The sequence below is a fragment of the Ursus americanus genome, chromosome 26 (genome assembly GCF_024610735.1).
Source record: "Ursus americanus isolate L20-20 chromosome 26, mUrsAme1.1.p, whole genome shotgun sequence".
NCBI classification, from domain to species: domain Eukaryota; kingdom Metazoa; phylum Chordata; class Mammalia; order Carnivora; family Ursidae; genus Ursus; species Ursus americanus.
Window position 1 is genome coordinate 32204507 of NC_142152.1, and position 25340 is coordinate 32229846.

Consider the following 25340-nt stretch of genomic DNA (forward strand, 5'->3'; position numbering starts at 1 on the left):
GAACTTGACAATAAGAAACTTTCAGTGTGAGATGGATCATTTTGTCTTAAAGAGCTAAGAACTAATTCCTTAAAAGATAGAGAAAATATGAACTTCCATTGACAAAAACCAGGAAGGCAAGTTTTTCAGAATATTCTCCAAACAATTTAAATGTGGAAGTGGAATAATTTCTTACAAAACAAGAAGGCAAAGATATCATTAAGGCTTTCACTCACGCTACCATTAGCAGCCCTGAACAAATGGTCGGGGTCTTAAAAGAAAGCAGGGTGGACTGAAGAGAATCGGAGAAGAGGTCTGGATGAATGGCATCGCCCTCCATCTGTCACGTTGAATTCCTTTGCATTCAGTTGTCCAGAGACTGTTATTCGGTGAGGAAGGTGATCATCCGTGGACACCACTGCAAAGAATGGGGACCATGGTTTCCACCCACCTCTCTTCTCCCATGCCTTCCTCAACCCGGCTCCTGCTGATGGCTTCCACCGATGCACTGATGAGTGCCCTATGGCTTACTCCAGCTATTGGTGTTGTGTGACGCTGCTATTGCCATTTCTGGAAACTCTTGCTGTTCTTGAACTCTACTTTCTCCTGGTTTTCCTTCTACCTTTCCAGCCTATCCTTCTTGGTTTCTCTCGCTGGTTCTTCCTCCTCTGTCCATCTCTTAATGCTGTTGTTTATCATTGGCCCTTTTCCCTTTCCACTTGCTCTCTCTGGGAGATCACATCCATTTCCATGCCTTCGAATGATCACAAATAATCAATAACCAGGACCCACCTTCCTCCTGAACTTCAAATCTCTGTCTCCAGTAAGTTCCAAGATCCCTCCACCTGGACAGAAATTTTGCTGTTACCTCAAATTCAAATTCATTATGCCCCAAGCTGAATTATTTGTCCTTCCGCTCTAAGCACCCTCTTTCTATAGCTCTATAATTAGCATCCAGAAACCTCAAAGTTACCCTTCACATGCCCCCTTTTTCTGCTCCACATTCATTCACCAAATTCTATAGGTTCCGCCTCAGAAATTGTTCTTATACCTTGACCATCCCTAAGCCTCTGCCTCGGTTCAGCCCCCTTCATCTCTTGACGGCTGCTTCAGTCCCCAACATCCTGAGCAATGCTTCCCAGTTATCCTCGCGCCACATGAGATGTGCTCCCTGGGCAGCCGAGGGAGAAAAGCCCATCAGACTGGGAGTCCGAACAGATGAGTGCTAGACAAAGAGCAAATATTTCTTTGGGAGGGGGGGTGTCAGGGCTTTGGATGATTCTGATGCTTGAATGGAAAAACCCAGCAAGTCCTGCCTCTACTGACCAAGCCAGCCCCTAGCTACTCCCAGGGTTCGGCCATGGCTGCCTGAGTCCACTCACTTCCTCCTCCCAGGGAAGCTGCCCATGGCCAAATAATTAGCAGTCCTAAAATGCATTCTGGTTCTATCACTTTCTGGCCCCCAGTCTTTAGCGACTCCCCATCATCCACAGAATACACGGCATACAGTTTATGTCCCTCTCTGAGCACACGAGGACCCTCATACTCTCTCTCCAGTTTTGCTCTCTACCCTATACCCACTTACCTAAATTATCCTTTCTCTTGGACACACTTGACTATTGACCTTGACTTTCCCATCACTAAAATTTTGCCTGTGTCTCTTCTCCTCCCAGAACCCTGTCCTAGATTTCCTCAAACCTGTTTAGATCACACACAATTATTCATTCGTTCAACCAACATTCATTGAGAGCCAGCTATGGGCTGACTGGATTCCAGCAAAGAAGACAAACCTCTCCCTTCGAGGAGTTCCTAATCCACTGGAAAGACAGACAAGGAAAAAGAAGTTACATCACAATGTGATGAATTCTGCAGTGGTGTTACCCGGGAGCCTCGTTCAGGGAATCTCCTATGTCACTGTCACATTGGTGTTTGGTCACCTGATGGAGGAAACATTTTCTATCTTCTGAGCTCTGAGAGGCTGGTTCTTAACCCTGTGGTGCAAGGATTCAGCTGGCGTACTTTCTAGTCACATGATTTCCAAAGTCCCCCTTCCAGAGATTCCGTTTCAATAGGACTGGGGTTGGGTCTAGAAATGAACATGTTTAATAAACCCTCAGTGATTTTAATACAGATGACACCACAGGTCATACTTGGGAAAACATCACAAAGGTGTTTACTGTTTTTGCAACTCACAAAACCTACCAGATAGTGTCTTCTCATTTACATGCTTGCATATATGGCTTATATTGTTTGCTAAGTGATTTAAAAGTAGGGTCCTGGGATGTCTGGGTGTCTTAGACAGTCAAATGTCCGCCTTTGGCTCAGGTCGTGATCTCAGGGTCCTGGGATCAAGCACTGTATCAGGCTCCGTGTTCAGCGGGAGTCTGCTTGTCCCTCTGCCCCTCTCCCCACTCAGCTCTCTCCCCCTCTGTCTTTCGCTCTTTCAAATAAATAAAATCTTAAAAAAATAAAGCAGGGTCCTTTCTGTACATCTTTCTATTCCTCCATAGCACAAGAGCAGAGCGAGTAACTGCCTATATCTTACCCTATTGTAAGTCCTTAATGATTTCAGTAAAGTCCTTTATTCGTGCTTGAATTTCTATAATAACTATTTATTGCTTTCATAAACTAAGAAAACATTCTTTAAAAAGATTGATCTGAGAATGTGTTGCTGCTGAGGGGCTCAGAGTGATTAGATGAGGTAGGGTGGGCGTGGGGGTTGCTGCTGTATCCCTGAGGTCCAAGCCGCTCACGTGGGGGCGACAAAAGCAGGGCACCTGCTGCACTCGTCACCGGGGGACAGCTAATGCTGCACCAGCATGGTGCGAACTAAGTGTCTCCAAAAGGTGCCGTTGGGTCTTGGAGGACGCTGTTCAAAGCTGAATGTGATCTCCTCTGGCACAGATGACAAACGCTTCTTTCAAACCGGTTTTCCAAGGGCCTTTCATGGGAATGCAGAGGGAGACCCAAGAAGCCCACGATTCCCTGGCCCAGCTGGAGGAAATCTGCCTGCCTTTGCTTGCGGGGGGGCCCCCCCCTGCCCCCACCGGGCACCGGGCCTGACCGTCCTGCCGGAATGGCTGCAGGGCCAGCCTGGGGTTGCTGTAGTGAGATCTGTCCCAACCACGGGATATGACTTTGTCCTCTCTAGGGTCCGAATGGGTCCTTTTCTAGATGTGAACATGACTTCCCCGTGATGCCACATGTGCTGGGGCCCTGGTTGTGGTAATGTTACCTCCACAGTCGTGTTCTTGGGGTGCGGTCCCCGGACCAGCCACATCAGTCATCCCTCGCAGTGAGTCTGAGCGCCGGCTGGGCCTGGGAATCACCAGAAGAGAGATAAAAGAGGCAGATAAAGCTGGGATTAATACTCTCTTTATTGTTTTTTCCTTCCATTCGCTTCCTGTTCTCAGGAGAGGCTTAGTTACTACTCCTTGACAGCCCCCACTTCCCCAGCTTCCAGCTCTCCTCACCTTGCACTGAAACCATTAACCCCACCTATGCAGCATAAGCCCTACACCAATTTAGATTCTAGAAAATTATAGGGTCTAGAACAATTCCAGATCTTGGGCAGGAGAGTTTTAAGGACCTACTCTTGAGCAAGGTATATTTTGTACCTCAGAATCCAGCCGGATGCAGCCTGGTGGCTGTAACAGGACAGGTAGATTGGGAGGCGTCAGGACCCAGAGCAAGACTTATAATTGGACCCAGAAGTGTACCAGGATGGCACCAAGCCGTTCACAGATGCTGCGATGACATCCCCTGCAGCAGGTGCCCAACTTTGCACCGGCTGCCATCACAGGGCGCACTTCCATGCTTGGCTATGGAGCCGACAAAGCAACAGGGACCCAGCGGTAAGATCAACCGTCCGAACTGAGATACTTCGTTGGTGAATGAAGAGTCCCTAGCTTCTGGGCTGAGACTGAGGCGCTTTCCTCAGAGAGCCTATGCTACTAGATAATTTAGCAGGACAGGGAAGCAACACACGGATCCAGTTATCAATTGGGGGGGGGGGTTTGTCAAGGCAAATACCATGGCTTTAAAGCAAAACTAGTTTTGATATTTGAACAAAATTTGAAGGAAGAGACACATAGGCAAAGGGCTGAGGTTTGGAGACAGACTTCAGAAATCATCCTTGTTTATGATCTTCTTACAGGATTCAGAGGGGGGGGTAAGGAATGCTCCATCACAGGGCTGAGGTAGAACCCAGAGAAGCAAACCAGGAAGCTTTGGATCCTCTGCTGTGTCCAGAGGCCAACCACTGTCTTAAACACGTAGCTTTCCTTTACTGTGAAAATGGCATCCTTCCTTATCCTCGCGTGCCCTGGTTCATGCTGTCTGAACAGTGGGATTGAGCGCCATGTGCGCCAAGTAAAATGGGAACTTGGATTAGAGACAAAGTTAGTAACACAAACAAGAGCCCTAAATTCATTCCCTTGGGCAATGTTTCCTTTTCATCGGAATTTGGCAGAAGTGAAAACCTTTAGAAGCACCAATTTAGTCCATCCCACTGATGTAAGCTAGGGCTCTATATAGTCTGTTATCGTAATTTCTAGAACGGAATTCCAAGGGCAGATCCACAGGTGCAGGCAAGGAAAATTTTTAAATGAAAAGTTCATCACTTCTTGGGAGTCGTGAGTATGAAACACCACGATGTGTTTAAATGGGTTATTGGCAGGAGGCTATGTAGGCTAGGTCATGTGGTGGAATTTGCTTTTGTTAATGTCAAAATAGGAAGGCTAATTTATTTGGGTGGCTGTGTTCTAGCATTGCTCTAAAAATTATTCCTCGGTCATCCTACTAGGGTGTATGTCACCAGAAAATCTCAGCCTCAACTCTCCTCAGTGGCTTATTCTTACAGCTCACGGATTTAGGAAAGTATACCTCCTGACCTTCCCCCTTCCAATTCAGCTCACTCTACTTTATCTAATCCACTTATTCCACCATCCCTCTCCTTCTCAGTGGTGATAGAGGGTTTCTGGTCATTCCTTCTCCCTACCGGATCTTTGAAATTACGTCAACGTGATTTTTACTTCATATTTCCTTTAAGATGTTTGTTCGCTCTAAAGAACTCAGAGTGGTTTTTTTTTTTTTCCTGCCAGGGGAGTGGCATTTTAGTAAGAGCTGAATAATGAAACTGGATTGTACAAGCCTGTCAGAAATGTAGTGGTGCATGTCTTACTTCTCATGATTGCCTCAGAATGATTAGGATTGAATTTTGTTGTTGTTGTTTTTGTTGTTCCAGAGTGAAAACAGGTACTTTTCCTCTGCCAGGCCACAAGGACGAGTGTCAAGGGGGAAATGACCTGTGATGCCTCATAAAATGTAAATTCTAATTTTCTAAATAAAAAAGGAAGCTGCAGAGAAAAGTGAGATGGGGCATTAATAAGTGGGCCCCCAGGACGACTTTGAATGTTTCTTAACCTTTTGTGGATCTCACACTCCCATGGGAATTTGACATATAAAGACCTATAAAATATGGCAACTATTTCAGGGAAATTATGGACTCCATAGCCAAGAGGTTAAAAAGATCACCGTGAGCTTATCAAAGTATTCTCCATTTCCTTCTGGTTCAATCCTAATCCAGCAGTTGGATAAATGGATGGCACTTAGATTCTAATTAAGCTGCAAATATAATGACACTCAGTGCTGTGCTCGGTACAAAAGAACCCCGAAGAATGTTAAGACCTCATCCTTCAGGGCTTTGAGGGAGACCACACAAATTACTTGGAGTATCTTTCAACAAGACAGCATAAATGGGGGTGCTAACTCGTGTGGCGCACATACGGAATGCTGTAGGCCTTCAGGAGACAGAGTCAGTCAATGACGATCTCAGAGAGCATGAAGGATTTCAGTTGCACTCGGAAGGATCTGTAGGAAAAGGGAAATGTGATGACTTTCCATAGAGACAAGGTGGTCCAGGAGAGAGAATATGAGCTTTGACATCTGACACACCGGGTATGAATCATCACTCTGTTGTCTACAGGCTCTGTAACGATGCTGAATTTACTGTATATCTCTGATTTAAGTTTCTTCATCTGTAAAATGTGCATTTTTGTAGAATGGATAGGAGTAAGAAGCAAGACATTTTTTTAAGTATGTGGGGCAGTGCCAAGAAGGCAAAAACGGTCTCTCTCTTGTTTGCTACCATATCCCAAGAGGATAACCCAGGGACTGACACATAAGAGGTGCTTGGATAAATATCTACACGAATGGTTGAATGGATGAGTGAGTGAGTGAGTGAGTGAGTGAATGAATGAATGAAAACTATGTTGAGTAGTAAGCAATAATAATGAATCCAATGTGTGACACATATAATTTATTTTTTCAAACCTATTGTTACAAATAAAACTATAGCTATCACTAAAATGAACTCACAATGTGTTCTATATTATTCGAGGACAAACCTCCCAGCTTCTGAGTTGTCTAGGTCCTTTACAGCTTCACCTACCTTCACAGTTCTGACTGATTTTAGTGTTTTTTCCTTTATTTTTGTTTTTCAGTTTTCAGCAGTTTAATACGATGCTCCAAGGTGTGATTTCTTTGTACTTATCCTACTTGGGATTCATTAAACTTCTCAAATCTATAGATTGATGTTTTTCATCAGTTTTGGAAAATGCCCAGCCAGTACGCTTCCAATATAGCTCTGTCCTATTCTCTCTCTCCTCTCCAAGTCTCTGATTACCTATATGGTAGATCTTTTCACTGTGTATCATATATCTTTTATCTTCTCTTCTGTTTTCTTCCCATTCTTTTATCTGTGTTTCTGTTGAATGTTTTCTATTAACTTCTTTCCTCTGTTCTTCTGTGTCTATTATTAAATTCATTCAATAGGTTCTTAATATTAGATAGCAGGTTTTTCAATTCTTGAATTCTAGAATTCTCATGTTATTCTTTTTATATAGATTTTAAGTCATCTTTTCTATTTTCTTGAACATAGTAATCATAGTTATTTTAAAGGCCTTGTTTGGATTACCTATGGGCCAGTTTCCATTTCCTCTTGATTTTCAATCATATGGTGCTTCATATGGGGCTTATAACAACGTACCACCTTATGCAACCACCTCTATTAGATAAATCCTTAAGAGGTCTCAAGAGATTTATAATGTATCCATGATGCAGAAACTTCCTTCCAAAATCACCATTCACTTGTGAGCAAATATTTAAGGGGACAAACAATATTATCTGGTTAACACTATCTAGGGTTCTTAAGGTTCCGAGAGATTTTCTTTATTCAACATTAATTCAACAAGTATTTGAGATCCTATCATATGCCAGCACCATTCTGGTGCTAGGGATATTCTGATGGTCAAGATAAGGTATCTGTCCTTATGGAACTTACATTTTATGGGGAAAGACAGCAAAAAATAAACCAACAAATAGCAAGAGAGCTATCAGATAGTCATAAGTGTTCTGCTGATAATTAGAATGACATGATAAATAGTAACTAGGGTGGCTACTTTATGTTGGATGGTTAGGGAAGGATTCTTTTGGAGAAGGTGACTCTCAAGGTGATAATTGAATAACGTGAAGGAACCAGCTATGGGGTTATGGGGAAAGCACTTGAGGCAGATGAGAGAATTATCACAAGGACCCTAAGAGAGGAGTGAGGTTAGAATATGTGATGGTTGATTTTCTGGGTCAACCTGACTGGGTCACGGTATATTTGGTTGCCCAGATACTTGGTTAAACATTATTTCCAGGTGTGTCTGTGAGGGTGTTTCCAGATAAGGTTAGCATTTGAACTGGTAAACTAAGTAAAGCACATTGCCCTCCCCAGTGTGGGTGGCCATTTTATACGGTCTACTGAGGGCCTGAACAGAACAAAGAGGCACAGAAAGGGGATCTGCTCTCCCTGCTTGACTACTTGAGCTCAACCACTGGTCTTCTCTTGCCCTCAGACTAAGATTTACACCGTCAGCCTTCCTGGTTCTTAGGCCTTTGGATTTAGGATAGAATCCACCATTGGCTCTCCTGGGTCTCCACTTCACAGATGGCAGATCATGGGACTTTTCGGCCACTGCAATCCCATGAGCCAATTCCTTATAATAAATCCCTTTATAAATATAAATGCAAATGTAAATAAAAAAAATAAACACCAATGCACTATTTGTCCTCTCTGGAGAACCCTGATTCAGAGAGGCATGGTAAAGGAAAGGAAAGAAGGTCAGAGTTACTGGAGGGAAGTGGGGGAAGTTGAAAGGGAAAGATGCAGCAGTAGACAGAGACCGGAGCCATATCATTTAGAGCTTCATAAGTCAGAGTAAGCAGTTCCAATTTATCCTCGTTGTGATAAGAACAGTGTTAAGCAGGAGAAGAACAGTGTCTGATTTATATTTTTAAAAACTCACTTCACTTTTTGTGCAGAAAGTAGTCTGCAGACAGGAAGACCAAAAGCTGGGCTGTGTTTGCAGTGGTCTGGGAGAGGGATGCTGGGGGCTCTGCTGAGGGCAAGGGGAGTGGAGAGGAACATGAATGGAAAGACTCAGGATAGCTTTTGAACGCAGAGTCAATGGGCTTTGCCAATTGCTGGATGTTGGTGGAGAAGGAGAGAGAACTAACGAGAACTCCTAGATTTCTGGCCTAAGCAACGTGTGGACAGTAAAGTCACCCCCCAGATTTGGGAAAACTAAGGGAAAGCTCATCTGGAGGTCAATGGGGTGGATCGGAAATTCTGCCGTGGCCATGTTAAATTACAGACGCCTACTTATCCAAACGCAGATAGGAAATAACTACTTTGGTACGTGCATCTAGCATTTCAGAGACAGATCAGACTGCAGATGAGAGGTCGGGAAATCATTCACATCTAGATGCCATTTGAAGCCTTGGGACTAAATAAGTCTGCTATACTGCTTGGCCAAGTCAAGAATAAAGATACATGAGAGACACGACATCTTAGACTGGAAGACACATTAAAGATCCCCTAGCCCAACTCTATTTATAAAAATGGACAGTGAGGCCCAGTGAGGTTAAGAGCTTTCTTCATGGTCATACATAGTCAAGTGGAATCTAGGATTTCCATACCTGGTTCAGTGCATTTTTATTTACCTTGTGCTCCTAAAATAGTCCAACTTCATTCCAAAGTCATGGCAAATATTTGTTGAAAAAGATAATTACACTCTGCAGTACTGGATTTTAAATAATCAAAAAAAAGTTTAAAAAAGAGAGAGAGAAAAGAAACCACAAATCTATTGCTTTAAAATATTTCACTATCAATTTGAATTCAAGTAAAGAAGCAGCTTGGTTGGCAGACTGGTTGGCTCAGTGAAAAATTAATTAGCAGAAACATTTTTATCCAGAATTTATTGTAGTTGATGCAACCTTCTTTTTAAGAGAAGACTTTAAATTAAAAGACCAATCGTTTCTTCATCATAGAGAAGGAAAAAAAAAAAAAAAAGCTTGTAACGTAAAATCCCATTTACCGAGTTGTTAAACTGGGTAGTAAAATTCCCTAGACCGCTAGGTGTTAGACACACACACGCATTTGCAATTTTATTAGATAAACAGCAAGCGTGTGTCCTGCTGCTAAAGCGAAGCGATGCAGAAGGAAGCTGTGAAATTCAAAGGAACAGCCCTGGACATTTGGCGTCGGCGCACTTAGAGCAAAGTGAAAGAGGCGAGAGTTGAAACTGATGTTAACTGCTCTCAAATTCAGCAGAAAAGAGCTAACCTAGGCACTGCAGATAAAACAACGTGGCAACAGCTGATCGATAATTCCTTTCATGAAAGTGCCTCTGACTTGTTTATGAAACTCTCGATAGCCATATAAGCGCTGCCAAATCTCCTGTTCCAGATGTTGGGCTGCCTGAGAGCCTTTCCTGAGAAAAAAACAACAGCTGTGTCTTCCCCTGTGTCTGTGTCCAGTAAATTCTCTGCTCCCGATACCACAGACAACCATAAGCATCAGTTAACCTTTTTGAACTTCAATTTCCTGATCAGTAAAACGAAGCAGGTGATCGCCTGAGAATCCCCAGGGTCTCTGAGACCAAGACTCGCCAAGGCCAAAATCAATAAAGAGAAGAAAATAAATTCTAAGACAATGTGAGACTAACTTTTTTTTCCCCCTCCATGCTTGGGTAGAGCTGTGACAGGCCCCTTGGAATGCCATATAACGTTGACCCCTTTCTTTACGCCCCAAATTAAAGTAACTTTTCTTTGGTGGTTCACTGAGTCCTTAAAGTAGTGAACACTATTTTAGGGAACTACAACATATAACCCATCTTTCTCACCTGATCTCAGATAAACTCTGATGCAAATAGAAATATAAATGATGACTCTTTTTTCGAGGCTTTATTAAGATATGGAAGAAGGACTAGCCGAATGTGAAGACCTGCTCTTGCTGCTGAAGGAAATACCACTCGTCAAAATCAGAGGTTGGACCCTTTTAGTACGAAGGCCCTTCTGTCCTGTTGACGGAAAACCGATCCGTGTGGTCTTTGCAGGGGCTGATGACATGCCAATGCCAGACAGCAGAGTGGCACAGAAGTCTTCTGCGTGCGATTGCCAACTCAAGACCCACGCCGTTCTTCCCCTATCTTCCTTAGTTCAGCTGATTCTCTATATTTGGGCGGAAGTTAAGCTCAACATTAATCTTGAGAGGTGGCTGGGTGGCTCCGTCGGTGTGGCATCCGACTCTTGATTTAGGCTCTCATGGTCTCCAGGCCATGGGCTCAAGCCCTGCATGGGGCTGCATGCTCAGCGGGGAGTCTGTTTCTCTCCCTCCTTCTCCCTCTGACCCTCCCCTCCACTCACGTGCACATGAGCCATCACACGCAGGTGCGCTCACGTTCTCTCTAAAATAAACAAATAAATCTTGAAAAAACAAAAAAAGTTAATCCTGATTCCCTCTGTCACCACTGAATGTTGACCCAATTTGATGTCAACTGAAATTTGACACATGTCAAGTGTTTGAGTGGGGAGCTTCCATATTTCCCAGGATTTTGGTGGTGGTTGAACAGGAAACATTCTTGACACAATTTTTTTTACCAAGCACAATTACTTCAATGTTTTATCCCCAGCGACTAGCACTGTGCCTGGTATATAGTTGGCACGCCCTATTTGTGGAAAGCTGAGTGAGTGAGTGAATGAATAAATGAATGAGTGAGTGAATGAATGAATGAGTAGAAATCCTTATAGTCTGGCGATGAACTTTCTGTGATTTGAAGTGGAGAGAAGGACTGCACTTAGAGTTCACTGAGAAATCTCCCAAACCGGCTCCCCATCCTATGTCATCCGGGAAGTGCCGATTAAGACAACAACGAGATACCGATACAGGCCTCATAGAACGGACAAAATCTGGAACACGGACAAGACCAAATGCTGGTAAGGAATTCTCTCTCATTCGTTGCTGGTGGGAATGTAAAATGGCGCACCCACTTTGGAAGACAGTTTGGCAGTTTCGTATGAAACTTAGTATGTTCTTACCATAGGATCCAACAACCGTGCTCCTTGATATTTATCCACCTGAACACCGACGTTTACAGCTGCTTTATTTATAATTGCCACATCGTGGAAGGAATCACGATATCCTTCGGTAGGTGAATGGATACATAAACTGTGGTCCGTTCAGACAACGGATGATACTCGGCACTAAAAAGAAATGTATTCAGGCCAGGAAAAGACGTGGAGGAAGCTTAAGTGCATACGATGAAGTGAAAGAAGCCAGTTTGAAAAGGCTACAGACTATATGACAGTCTGGGAAAGGCAAAGCGATGAAGACAGTCAAAAGATCACTCGTTGCCAGGGGCGGAGGGTCAGGGGAGGGATGAATAGGCAGAGCACAGAGGAATTTTAGGGCAGTGAAACTTCTCTGTATGGTACCATAGTGATGGGCACACGTCGTTATACATTTGTCCAAATCCATAGAATGAACGCTAATGTAAAGTACAGATCTTGGGTGATAATGATGTGTCAGTGTATGTTTATCAATTGTCACAAATGTCCCATTCCGCTGGGGAATGTTGATCATGGGGGAGGCTTTGCACGTGTGGGGGCAGGGAGTACATGGGAGATCTCTGTACCTTTTCCTCAATTTTTCAAAAAAGATTTTATTTATTTATTTGTCAGAGAGCGAGAGACAGCACGAGCTGGGGGAGCAGCAGGCAGAGGGAGAAGCACGCTCCCCGCTGAGCAAGGAGCCTGATGCAGGACTTGATCCTGGGACCCTGGGATCATGACCTGAGCCAAAGGCAGACACTTAACTGACTGAGCCATCCAGGCGTCCCTCTTTTCCTCAGTTTTGCTGTAAACCTTAAACTGCTCTAAAAAAGTCTATTTTAGAAATTGTTTTTAAATTTTTAAGTAATACTTGAAAAAGAGGAAGGCGGTGACATGCTTCCTATACTCCTTTTTCCCAATTTAAACACAGGGCCCAGTGCGGGCACCCAGTGTCCCCACTTGAGGTCTATACCTGGAGTCTACAGATCTCAATTAAACTGCAGGAAGCGGGGGCGCCTGGGTGGCTCAGTCGTTAAGCGTCTGCCTTCGGCTCAGGGCGTGATCCCGGCATTCTGGGACCGAGCCCCGCATCAGGCTCCTCTGCTGGGAGCCTGCTTCTTCCTCTCCCACTCCCCCTGCTTGTGTTCCCTCTCTCGCTGGCTGTCTCTATCTCTGTCAACTAAATAAATAAAATCTTTAAAAAAAAATAAATAATAAATAAACTGCAGGAAGCAAAAAGATGTTCTACTCCAAAGCCTGTCCTATTTCCATTTTACTGTATTACTTCCATTACCCAGGAATCTCCCAAAATATATTATAGATTCACCTCTCCTAAAATGGGAAATGTTGAACATGAAATAAACTCGATAGTTCAGAGACATAGTTAGGAACGTGATTTCCAGGGCAATGGAGATTCCTGCTATACGTAGGACTATCTGACCAAATTTCAAATGACCTCTAGTTGCTATGGTTTTTGCATCCTTGAGGCTGGTACTTTTTCTGTTTTTTGTCACCAGCCATCATGTCGATTTCTAGAGGCCCCTCGATCTCCTTCAAATTAGTTGGTTCTAATTTTCTGTGGCTAAGAAACTAGGTAACCAGGTTTATTAACATCATGTCTAAAATGGGAAAAGACGGTTGCTGAATGACGGAGAAAGAAGTTGGAAATAAAACGTGCGAGCTTAGAGAGTGAGATCTACAGTGTTCATTTCGACTTCTCAGAGGCCTTTTCTTTGAGCTGTGTTCTCCATGACTGACATGATTGAAAAAATGACCTCTGGGCAGGTGAGTTATTGCTGCAAAAAAGGCGTTGTTCCTGTAAAATGGATGAGAATAGCAGCTAATACTATATTCTATTTTCTTTGTAGAATGGATTCTTTGTTTAAAAATAAGTGAACGAGAAAAAGCCAACCGTAACAAAGGTGGAGCAGTATACTCCAGGAAAGAAGACCTGCAGTGAGTCATGTTATATGAACAGCTAAGTTGATAGGAAAATAAATGTCGTTTTGCTCATAACACTGAAAAGTCAATAAGCAGTAAATGAACAGAATAGCAGGGCCAGTATTCCTTTAGATGCCCTTTGTAATTAAAAACAACACCCAAACCAAACAAAGCGATAGTGGTAAGCACTATGCCTAGAAGGGTTCCGTGGGCACGGGAACAAACTGGTGTATAAACAGATTTGTAAAACTTACTCATGAGACATCAGTAGCTCATTAATGGAGAAGATGAAGAAGAGGTTCCTTTATTCAGGGGGAGGTTCCATTAGTTCTGCCATTTACAGTACAGTAAGGAATTCAGAAAAGAGAAACTTAGGGTAACATATTTAGAACACCAAAATGGGAAGAAAATTCCTAAAAGCTCAGATATTTATACTCTTGGTAATTGTTCAATAAAGACTTAATGGCCTTTATGTGGTTTTACTGCTGCTCATTCTTCACCTGCCTCGTGACAAATACATCTCTTTTACCCCTGTCCTTCAGGATTTCTTACGAAGATCTTCAGGTGACCATAAGGATATTTTATTTTAGACTATAAGCAGCCTCTTATCTTTTAACCACCCTCTCGGATTCCAAACCCCACTTTGCATACTGGAGATGTTAAGTAGGTCTTATCTTTTATGCCAACCCTTATCATTTGGTAGTTCCTTCCTAAGTGTGTTACATTTGGAAAGCTTCTGAGCTCACGTTTGTTGATTAACGACGCCTGCCATGGGCAAATGAGATGACGGAAATATGCATGCCGAAAACTCAACAGCCCACTCCTGAGTCCTACCTGTAGGGAACCAAGAGAGGCCTGGCTCATGCTAACCTGCTCTCACTGGCGCTGGACTCTCTGTTAAGTAGACGGGTCAGCTACCTCCATCCAGTACTTGCTTATGGAATGACTATGCAAGCGCTTTGTTTCTGCATTTGAAGAGGATGACGTGTTGAAGTGTTTCTTGGTCACTTGGTGGGTAGATTATATAAAAAATGGAAATACTTTTAGGTAGCTAAGGAATATTTAACACAAATATGCTTTTTATATGACCAGCACACACAAAAACACACAGAGAAAACCAATCTTCCTCTTCTGAATGTTTTTGGTTAAATCATAGAAAGCAAGTTTTCAACTAGATTATGAAGAAGGAGAAAGACTGACAACATTGATCAAAAGAAAATATTATGATTCACGGCATAGTAACAAGTTATCCATATCATTCCACAAAACTGAAGGTACATTTGACTGAAACCTACATGGAAGGGAGACAGCGCTTCAGAAGAAATCAAAGGAGGAAAGAAAGAGAAGGAATAAGAAATGTTACGTTTAGATATTCAGTATTTCAAGGAATGTTGGCTTCCAGCCCTCGAGGAGCTTACAGTCTAGTTTCAGTTGGTGCAGATGTGTACCCCGGCCATGCATGGAGGTTTAAAAAAAAAAAAAGACAAGTGTATAGAGGTGTTTTAAGATTGAAATCTCCTCCTATCTTCTTCTTTGGTAGTCCTGGTCATGCTCTTGTCATGCTCTGATAAGTGAAAGTTTCTTCCCAAAAAGTCTAGCAGACTTTTCCTAATGACCACCATCACTACATTTTTTGATGTTCGGAAAAATTCAAAAGAATTATATAATTCGAAGTAAGCAGGGTAAACTCTCACTCTCCGCTGTGCTACCTAAATGGGTTTTGTAATGCATGGTTTCATGGGAGATGGATTCTCTTTTTGATACTTACTTTGTGTTCTGGTTAAACACTTTGAATCATTAATGACTAGCAAAAGTGTTATGTGTGTTGAGACTGGACCCAATTTCAAGGGAAGAGTATCACTAGGGATTTTAAATGTCAGTTTTACAAGACTTTGAGGCACCGCCAGGGAAACAGTTGAAGCAAAAGAGTGAAGATCAGCAGACCATTGGGACTGGCGGAAGACGTCTGATGCTGTGAGCGGCACCGTGGACATGGCTGCAGCCTGGGATAGAGACAAACCCTGGTGGGCGGTTTGTGTTCATTCTGGGGATTTGGAAAGAACAGACATGAGGTTTGCAGCATGGTGATGTGTGAGGCTGGGCGCAGGGATGAGGACTGGGCTTCAGTCTCCTCCCGTACTGGTGTCTACATGATAAATAAGCTTGTGAGTAATATGATCATTGAAAGTAGACTTACAAAGTTTTTCCAGTTTGTTTGACATATAGGACATCCTTGGATCTGCTTTAATAAATGTATTTTGAGGGGCGCCTGGGTGGCACAGCGGTTAAGTGTCTGCCTTCGGCTCAGGGCGTGATCCCGGCGTTATGGGATCGAGCCCCACATCAGGCTCCTCTGCTATGAGCCTGCTTCTTCCTCTCCCGCTCCCCCTGCTTGTGTTCCCTCTCTCGCTGGCTGTCTCTATCTCTGTCAAATAAATAAATAAAATCTTTAAAAAAAAATTAAATAAATAAATAAATGTATTTTGACATGTGGTGTAACTTACATGTTGCATTAATTATCTAGTCCACCACCTAAATGGCTTGAAAGCAGTTTATTTTCTAAAGCAGGTTTAATATTTCCCTCCGAAATATTTTTGAACCATTCATTTCCATGACAAACCCTGTAATACAAAAGTAATCTCTTGAGCTGATCTCTGACCAAATCACAGCAAATTTTAAATCAGCAGCATCTAAATTAGTGCTCACGCCAGCATCAGTCATTAATCTCCTTGTAAAACGGCTATTTTTCTGTTTAAAAGAAATAGCAAAATTGTGTTTTTGTAAGTTAGGGTTTAAATTTGGAAAGGGATATATGATCCCTTTAAAGAAGATCGTCTGCTTCAGAAGGCAGCCTGTATTCCATTCTGGGTTAGAGATGGTTACCAAGGAGACAGCTCAGCATCATCAGTAGGGCTATAGGATCAGGAATCTAGTGGACTCTCAGGAAATGCTTATAGAAAGAAAAAGAAGGAGAGAAAGAAAGAAGGAAAAAAAAAGAGGGAGGGATGGTGTAGGGGTGGGAGGACAGGCTTTTTTCTATTAGAAAAGACCATTATGGTGATTAATTTCATGTCAACTTGGCTAGGCCTTGGTACCCAGATGTTTGGCCAAACATTATTCTAGATGTTTCTTTGAAGGCATTTTTAAAGATAAGATTAACATTTAAATCAGTAGACTGTGAGTAAAGCAAATTACCTGCCACAATGTGGGTGGGCCTCATCAAATCAGTTGAAGGTCTTAATTGAAAAGGACCAACCACCATCTAGGAAGAGAGAATTCTGCCAGAAGACTGCCTTTGGAATCAAACTGCAGCATCGACTCTTCCCTGGGTCCCCACTCCTGCTGTACGGCCTTCTCTCTCCCAGCCTGCACCAATGGCCTCAAGAAGAGAACACGTGGGCCTTGTTTACAATAGTTCTGTGTGATACGTAGCCACTCCCCAAAAGTGGACAGCTGCAGCACTACGCCCCTTTTTTGGGACATCTGTGAAGGACAGTGTGAAGTGAAATACTTCCAGGGGGCAGAACTTGAAGCAGTGCACCTGGCTGTTCATTTTGCTTGGAAGGAGAAATGTCCAGACATGCAATTGGATATGGACTCATGGTCTGTTGCAGTGTGAGGTCTGTGGTTTAACTTGGAAGGGTTATGATTGGAAATTTGGTGAAAATTGGTCTAGAGAAGAGGTATGTGGGCAGACCACTTTGAATGGGTAAAAATGTTAGAATATCTATGCCCCATATGAATACTCACCAAAAGGTGAGCAAAGAAGGATTTTAATGATCAAGTGGATAGGATGACTGGTTCTGTGGATACCAGTCAGTCTCTTTCCCTGGAGCCAGTCCTGTCATTGACCGATGGGTTCATGAACAAAATGGCCAGGATGACAAGGATGGACATTATGCATGGGTTCAACAACACGGACTTTCATTTACCAAGGTCAGCCTGGTGACCACCACTGCTGAGTGTCCAGTCTTCCAGCAGCCAAGACCAACACCAAGTCCCTGATATGGCACCCTTCCCCAGGGTGATCCACCAGCTACCTGGTTGATGACATTGGCCAGCTTCTATCATGGAAGGGGCAGTGTTTTGTCTGCAACGATGACTCCGCTGAACTGGAAATTAAGACAGCCACCCAGGCACTTTGGGCTCCTCATGCTTCTGGATCAACAGGCAAAGAAGGGAGTTCTGTGCTGAATGGAGTAATTATTCCTGGCTACCAAGGGGAAATTGGACTGCTGCCCCACAATGTAGGTAAGGAAGTGTACATCCGAAGTAGAGGAGATCCCACGGAGTGTCTCTTAGTCTCACCATGCACTGTGATTAAGGCGGATGGAAACGACAGCGAGCCAACCGTGGCATCACAACTAACGGCCCAGACCCTTCAGGAATGAAGGTTTGGGTCATCCACCAGGTAAAGAACCATGACCCGTTGAGGTGCTTGCCAAAGACAAAGGAATACAGAACGGGTACTGGAAAAAGGTATTTATGAAAGCCAGCTATGACCACGTGATCACCTACAGACAAGAACTGTATTGTTATGTTATAAATGTTTATATGTATACAGTCATAGAGAGGTCTACAGATAGCAAATATCTTTGTTTTCTTCTCCCTTATCACCTTATAAGGTAACATAAAATGTATTGACTTTATATCATAGTATTGAAATATTGTTAATTTTATATCATAGTATTTAAATGACAGGCTATCAAGGAGAAGGGTAAATATCACCTAAGGACTTTGCATCCTCCTCTGGGGAAAGGGTGAATGTGTTTTCAGTTGTATGCAGGATGGTCGTTATCAAGTCGGGTGCAGTTATGACCTTGTCAGTGTCTTTCTTTGGAGATGAAGTACGAATTAAAGGATGTGTATGGGTGCCAAGTGTACAAAGGGTAGATGGTTAATTTTGTGTGTCAACTTGGCTAGGCCACAGCACCCAGATTATTGGTGAAGCACCAGTAGAGATGCTGCCATGAAGATATTTTTTAAACGAGAGTAACAATTAAATCAGTTGATTTGGTAAAAAGCAGATTTGATGGGTCTCATCCAATCAGTTGAATGCCTTCAAATAAAGAAGACTGAGGTCCTGGTACATGAAGACAAGTACATATTATTCAATGCTAAAAAGAAATGTACTCTCAAGCCAGGAAAAGACACGGAGGAACTTTAAATGCGTATTACTGAGTGAAAGAAGTCTGTCTGAAAAGCTTCCATACTACCTGATTCCAACCATATGACAGTCTGGAAAAAGCAAAACAATGACAGTTAAAGATGACTGATTGCCAGGGGTTGGAGGTCAGGAGAGGGCTGGGCAGGTGCAGCATAGAGGATTTTTAGGGCCATGAGCTACTCTGTATGATATCGGAATGATGGACACGTGCCATTACACATTTGTCCAAACCCATAGAATATATAGCACCGAGAGTAAAACCTAACGTAAAGTATGGCCTTTTGGGCGGTGGTGGTACGTCAGTGGAGGTTCAGCAAGTACGACACATGGCCCACTCTGGTGGGGGGTGTTGATGGTGGAGGAGACTAGGCATGTGTGGGGCGGGGGGAAATTTCTGTACCTCCCCTCAGTTTTGCTGTGAACTTTAAGCTGCTCTACAAAGTCTATTTACAAAAAAAAAAAAATCCTTAAAATCTCTGTACACATATGAGTAGTGTATGCATATGGATGGGTATATGTATGAGAAGGTATAAATGTACATAGATAAAACTACACCATGAAAGGAAGCACTTATATGTAGAATGTATTGCTATTGAACATCTGTGGTACCCAGACCCCCACACTAGTGACTCTGAGAGTCGGGTATGGCTCTAGTCAGGGCAGCCAGAAGCTTTGATTGGGGGGCGCCTGGGTGGCACAGCGGTTAAGCGTCTGCCTTCGGCTCAGGGCGTGATCCCGGCGTTATGGATAAAGCCCCACATCAGGCTCTTCTGCTATGAGCCTGCTTCTTCCTCTCCCACTCCCCCTGCTTGTGTTCCCTCTCTCGCTGGCTGTCTCTATCTCTGTCAAATAAATAAATACAATCTTTAAAAAAAAAAAGAAGAAGAAGAAGCTTTGATTGGAGATGTAAAAACTCCAACAACTGAAAAAGAAATTGTCTACAAAGCTTTAAGACTAAAACAAAGATGAACAATGATTGATAAGATTCAAGGGTGGGTGAGAAATGTAGCAAAGTACTTAGGTATATATTTTCTTTAGTAATTTGCTCTGTGGGGCTATCTTCTTTGCTTTTTAATGTTTGCTATCTGTTTTAATAAAGAGATCTCTTCTTTGTAAAAAGAAGTTATAATTAGGTTGTAAAATAAATTAATCTTTCGGCTAATCATACCTTCGGGAGATCTGGGGTTTTTAGACTGTAAAGCGCTAATGTAAGAATCGTCACTTACTTGGCGGCCAGTACCCTAATCATATGCAAAGTACCAGCAGGAACTAAACAATCTTTTGAGCGCTGGGCTCACAAACGCAGCCCCATCAAGAGAAAGAAATAGCAGAGCCCTGAAACGGTATTCAAGTTTCCATGTCTGTGAACTTCAAATGCCGCACTTGGGTGTCCGCTACCGACAACCAACCAAGTGGCACTCTAGGCACCCCATCCAGGATTGTGAGCTTTTTCAAGTATGAAGCCTCCCTATAATAGTTCCAGAATTTACAGGATCCCCTATAGAATGGTAGCCATGTTTTAGTAGCTGATGCAAACACAGAATGACAAAAAGTTGCTGAGAATTTGGAAGTTATTTTAAATGAGTAAGTATCTTATTACTGATAAACAGCCTTGGACAGCGGGAGCAGTGGTTCCCACGTGTGTGAGCGCCATGAGTTACTGAGTGTTGGTGAGTACGTGGGTGTATGAGCCCTTCGTAGTGTAATTCTTCAACAGCCCCAGGGCTCCTCCGCCGCTGATTTAGATAATGGCATTTCGAAGCCTTTCGATAACCTACGCACCTTTAAGGTCTCTGTACCTGACTCAGAGCAAAGGCAAGATCGTCCCTGTGGATCCCAGTTACCCGTCCCGGCTCCCATTGACACTCTCAGCGGCTTCCCGGTGGTCGCACTGCCTCTACTCACCCCACCCCCTCCCCCAATTCACATCCACGCTCCACATCGCCGCCAGAGACACTTCCTAAAACTCTAGATCTGGTGCAGCCACTTCCCCACTCGCACGTATTCACCACGCCGCACGACCAAGAGCAGCGGTTCCCCAGCTTGAGCACTCAGCCGACTCATTTGGAGGACCTGCTAAAACAGAGACCACGGGGCTCCTTTCCCAGAGTTTCTGACTCCGTTAATCTGAGGCGGGGACTAACGATTTGCATTTCTGACAAGCTTCCAGGGGTTGGTACTGGTGCTGGTCTGAGCACACCACTTTGAGAAACGCTGCCCTAGCGCGTCAGACCCAGGCTTCCTAGTGCAACAAAGTAGGTCCTTCACGATCTGGACCCTGACATCTCTCAAATTTCGTCTCCTGCCGGGTCTGCCTTTCACCCTTTCCCACTTGTCAAATTCTTACTCGTCTGAAGCTCAAGCATCCCCTTCCTCTCGGAGCACCCTGCGGGCAAAAGAACCAATTCATGTTTCGAGTTCTCCCTGACTTTGTACACAGCTCTCTCTCACAGCACGCATCACACCTCTTTGGAACCAATTGCTTACGCGTGTCTGCCTCACCCACAGGATGGTGTGCCCCACGAAGACAGGGACCTGGCCGTCCACCCTAGTGTTCCTAGCACCAGAAGACAGTAGGTGCTCAAGAAATATTTCTGCGGGCTCTTACATCAGAATCGACAGCAAACGCACACGTTTTAAAAGACACTGTGTCTAAGGCAGTTAGAAACCCTGCACCCTGCTGGCTCCCATTGCTGTGATTAGATTGCTGTCAGTGACTCAGTTCAAGACGCTGCTTGTAGGAAAGAAAGTAATATGTTGTTAACACCCCGCAGCGCTTTGCGATCCTGATTAAAAAGGACATATTCACATACGTATATCACGCATGCAAAAAAAATGAAGAAACACGTGAACTCTTCCTTGGAATCTAAGATTAATTAGACTAACACCAAACCAAAAACCTGTGTTGGGCTCTGAAATTCTATATGGTTCAGTGACCATCAAAGATGGCTCCACATTCATTCCAGCAACACGGCAGCTAAGCGAGGGCAGCTATATTTCAGTGATCCTTTCCATATGCCTTTTATGAATTCCCAAATAACAAAGCTGAGAAACATTGCAGAGAATTCTCAAATAATGGAATAATTGGCATATAGCAATAGGAGACAGAGGAACTTTAAAATTTTTGAGATTCTGACCGGCCATGAGGTGATGAGGAAAAAGAAAGAAAGAGTCTCTAAAAACATCTGATACGGCTGCAAATCAAAAGTGGACTTTATGTGTGCTGGGTCTTAGGATTATTGTATGATTAGAGATACCAGCCCAACGGAAAAGGAACATCTTCAAACGTAAACCATATATACACACGGAGCCTAACATTCTATTATTGGCTCCCACATGAAGCATAGTCCGGTTGATTACTCACTGGTATTAGAGGATTCTAGTATTATAGATCCTCGGAGAGATATGCCTGGTCGGTGATTGTTACAACTTGTCTGTCCTTCCTTCCAACTCTCTTGCCTGTATATGTTCATACACACACACACAAATTTTATACACACATTCTCATTTTTCAGTTACTTCTCCTGACTTTCATAAATTAATTTGTTAAATACCTCCTTGTGCTCTGATAACAGCTGCCAAATTTTGCTCAACCTTTAACTAGTTGTTATCAGATCCTGCTCATCGGAACACACTCAGCTTTTAAAATGGTCTTCAGACATTGGTTTATTCATTTATTCAATAAATAATGGAGGGTCATAGGTTCTGGTCACCCAGCAGTGGATAAAATAAATACAATTCCTGGCCTCCTTGAGCTCCCAGTGTTGTGGGGAAGACCGCCAGTGAACGAATAACCTCACAAATAAATACACAATTACCAAATACCAGTGTCTTGAAAGAAAAGTCTCTCCTATGGGATATTAAGAATGAGGGATCTAATTTAAATGAAGGAAATATGGAAGATTCCATCAGTGCCCAATTCTTCACACTTCCCTGTATCCAAGCCCTTTGTCATACGATTGTTACAGTCCCTCTCACAAAAGGGATTACTCCACTTTTCACCCTTCACCTCTGGTTTTGGCTCTGTGACTTGATTTGACCAATAGGAGGCAAACATTGGGTCCATCTTGAGCCTAAGCCCGAGGAGTCCATGTATGTTTATACTTGCCTATTGCCCTTCTGCCACTGCCCTGAGAAGAGCATGTCCAGACTAGCCTGCTGGTGCCAGAAGGAGGAGACACACCCAGGGGGACCTGACCCTGCTACTGTGTCCCAGTCAATTCCAGTTGAAAGCAGAGCCTTCCACCCCCACCCCCAACAGGCACATGTGTGAGCCCAGCTGATATCAGACGACGCAGCAGACCCACAGGTGCATCAACTGCAATAAAAAATGATGGTTTTTTTTCAGCCACTGCGTTTTGGTATAGTTTGTTACGCAGCAACAGCTAACTAACGCGGGGCATCAGGGACTGCTTCTCCAAGAAAGCGACACTTGGGCTGAGGTATTAAGTAGGTATTCGACAAATGCAGAATGAAGGGAAGAGGGTCCTGAAGACTTCAGGTGAGAAGAAGCTGGATACGCTCGCATGAGTGCAAGAAGCCTTATAGTTGGGTGAGGGGAATGGGCTGAAGACAGAGACAGGTCATGCGTGGCCATGTCCCGCAGGGCTTATGAGAAACCATATGAGAATTTGTTTAAGATTGAATGTTGAAAGTTGAATTCAGAGGAGAGCCATTTGTAATCAAGAACATTAAAATCAAAGGACTGTTATCTTCATTACTACTCCTCTAGAGCTCACTGCCCCATAGGGCAGCCCCTAGTCGCATAAGGCTACTCGAGTTTAAATTAATCACAATAAGAGAAAATAAAAAAGTTCGGTTCCTTGGTTGTGCTAGCCTCATTTCAAATGCTCAGTAGCCCCATGTGGCTAGTGGCTACAGTATTAACAGCACAAATATAACATATTTCCATTAGGGGGGAAAGTTCTACTGGACAGTGTATTCATTTCTTACCACTGCATAGCAGATTACCACAAACCTAGTGTTAAAACAGGACAAATTTATTATCTCACATGTTCCCTACGTCAGAAGTCCATGTGCACTTAGCTGGGGTCTCACCAGGCTGAAATCAAGGTGTGGGCTGGGGTCTCCCCTGAGGTTTCAGGTCTTCTGTCCCACTCACTGATTGTCATTTTATTGTGTCTGTGCAATCGAGGGACTGCCTGCAGCTCCCAGAGGCCACCTGCAGTCCTTACCATGCGTTTCCCTCTTCTGGGGACATGGCAGTTTATTTTTTTCCTTGAGGCCAGCAGGATCTTATCTCTTTGGCCCTTCACCTTCTTCTAAAGGGTTTCCTGATTAGGTCAGGCCCACCCAGGATGTTTTCCCTTTTGAGTAACTCCAAGTCAATTGATGAGTAACCTCGTCAAAGGAGTGATAGCCCATCATACCCCCTGGTCCACCCACACTCAAGAAGAGGAGACTATACAGGGTGTATACATGGGTGAGGGGGAGACTTTTGGGGGCCATCTTAAATTTCTGTCCACCGCTGATAGAAGCGATCTAGAAAGTAGAACAAGATTAAATAATAAATAGAGAAGACAAATGGTGGAAGCATTTGGACCCATGACCACAAGCTTAGAGCACAGGTGTAATAGCTATTTAAATAATCTCTACATCGCGGAGGTCTGTAACAACCATCTTGTAGTTAGCGGCTGGCAGCAGCTGGGATCACGGTCTAGCCCCAGCAGTTTCACTCAGAGCGTCTGTAACTACTAGGCTGCATGCATCCGGGGGGAGTACACACATGCCCCATAAAAGCAAACATGCATAGACTCACCTTAACTGTTGACACTCCTATATTCTATTTTCCTGCTGTTACTAACCTCCCAGAATTTCTGACCTTCTGTGCATCTTGGTCTGCAAAACCTGATGGCTCCTTCTCAGATGAACTCATTTACCGGCTTGACACAGCCTGGCTTGGCCTGAACTCCTGGCTTCCAGACGCTTGGCCCAGCCGACTAGCAACAACCGTGGGGCTTCTATTCTTGGCCCGCAGACCTGAAAACAGCCAGATATTCTTGGGCACAGTCCCCACCACTCACAATCCCTATCTGGCCGCTGCCTGTCCCCCTGGGTGACGTGGGGGGAGGGGAGGACTTGGAGTATTGATTTTCAGGGAGCGGGGAGGGGGACAGAAAAGCCATGTCCTCCGTTTGACTTGTTTGACCTGAATGTAAACTTCCATCACTACTTATAAGGACTCTGTAAGGATAATGCTTCATCTTTTAAGTGCTAATGAAAAATTGTGAAGAATATATTTATCATTTTGACAGAGTGATATGTATATAATTTTAAGTTTCACAAAGAACTGGTTTTTAAGGGTAATTTTAAGAAATCCTCTTTCAAAGCTCTACCTGATTCTGCGATGGCCTTGATAGTGCATTTCCTTTAAAAAAAAAAAATCTTTTTTTCTTACAAGTGAAGAGTAAGTGTTTGCATTCTAACTACAATCAGGGTTTCAGCGGAGTGGAGATATTTTAGTGCTTTTGGTGGGCATTTATCTTCTCGCCATCAGCACAATAGAACAAAAATGTACCCATATTAGCATTAATAATAAAACCAAGTCCATTATGCAGACTTTCTTGTCAGTTAAATTTGTTGCAGGCTGTTTTGGATTCAATTTCATACATTTGGAAGTACTTTTGCTGTCAAGCACATTTTTGTTTTATCATTTTAATTTTGGAGTGTTTTTTTTTTTTCCCCTCTCCTGTGTCTGAATTACCTTTTTAGGGGTTGGAAAATGGTTCTTCCCACTGATATAGGAAGGGTTTGATTCGGCCAATGTAGAGATTTTCCCTGTGATGTGAATAGAGTT

General features: G+C 43.4%; 1 long non-coding RNA gene across 1 annotated transcript; it reads right to left on the minus strand.

Moving 5' to 3' along the window:
• Positions 1 to 123: 123 nt before the first annotated feature.
• Positions 124 to 24397, minus strand: LOC148107711 (uncharacterized). Its single transcript, XR_015721726.1, has 4 exons — positions 24303 to 24397; positions 5767 to 5850; positions 3215 to 3297; positions 124 to 397 (listed from the first exon to the last, which is right to left on the minus strand). It is a non-coding gene; the product is annotated as an uncharacterized LOC148107711 (long non-coding RNA).
• Positions 24398 to 25340: the final 943 nt, after the last annotated feature.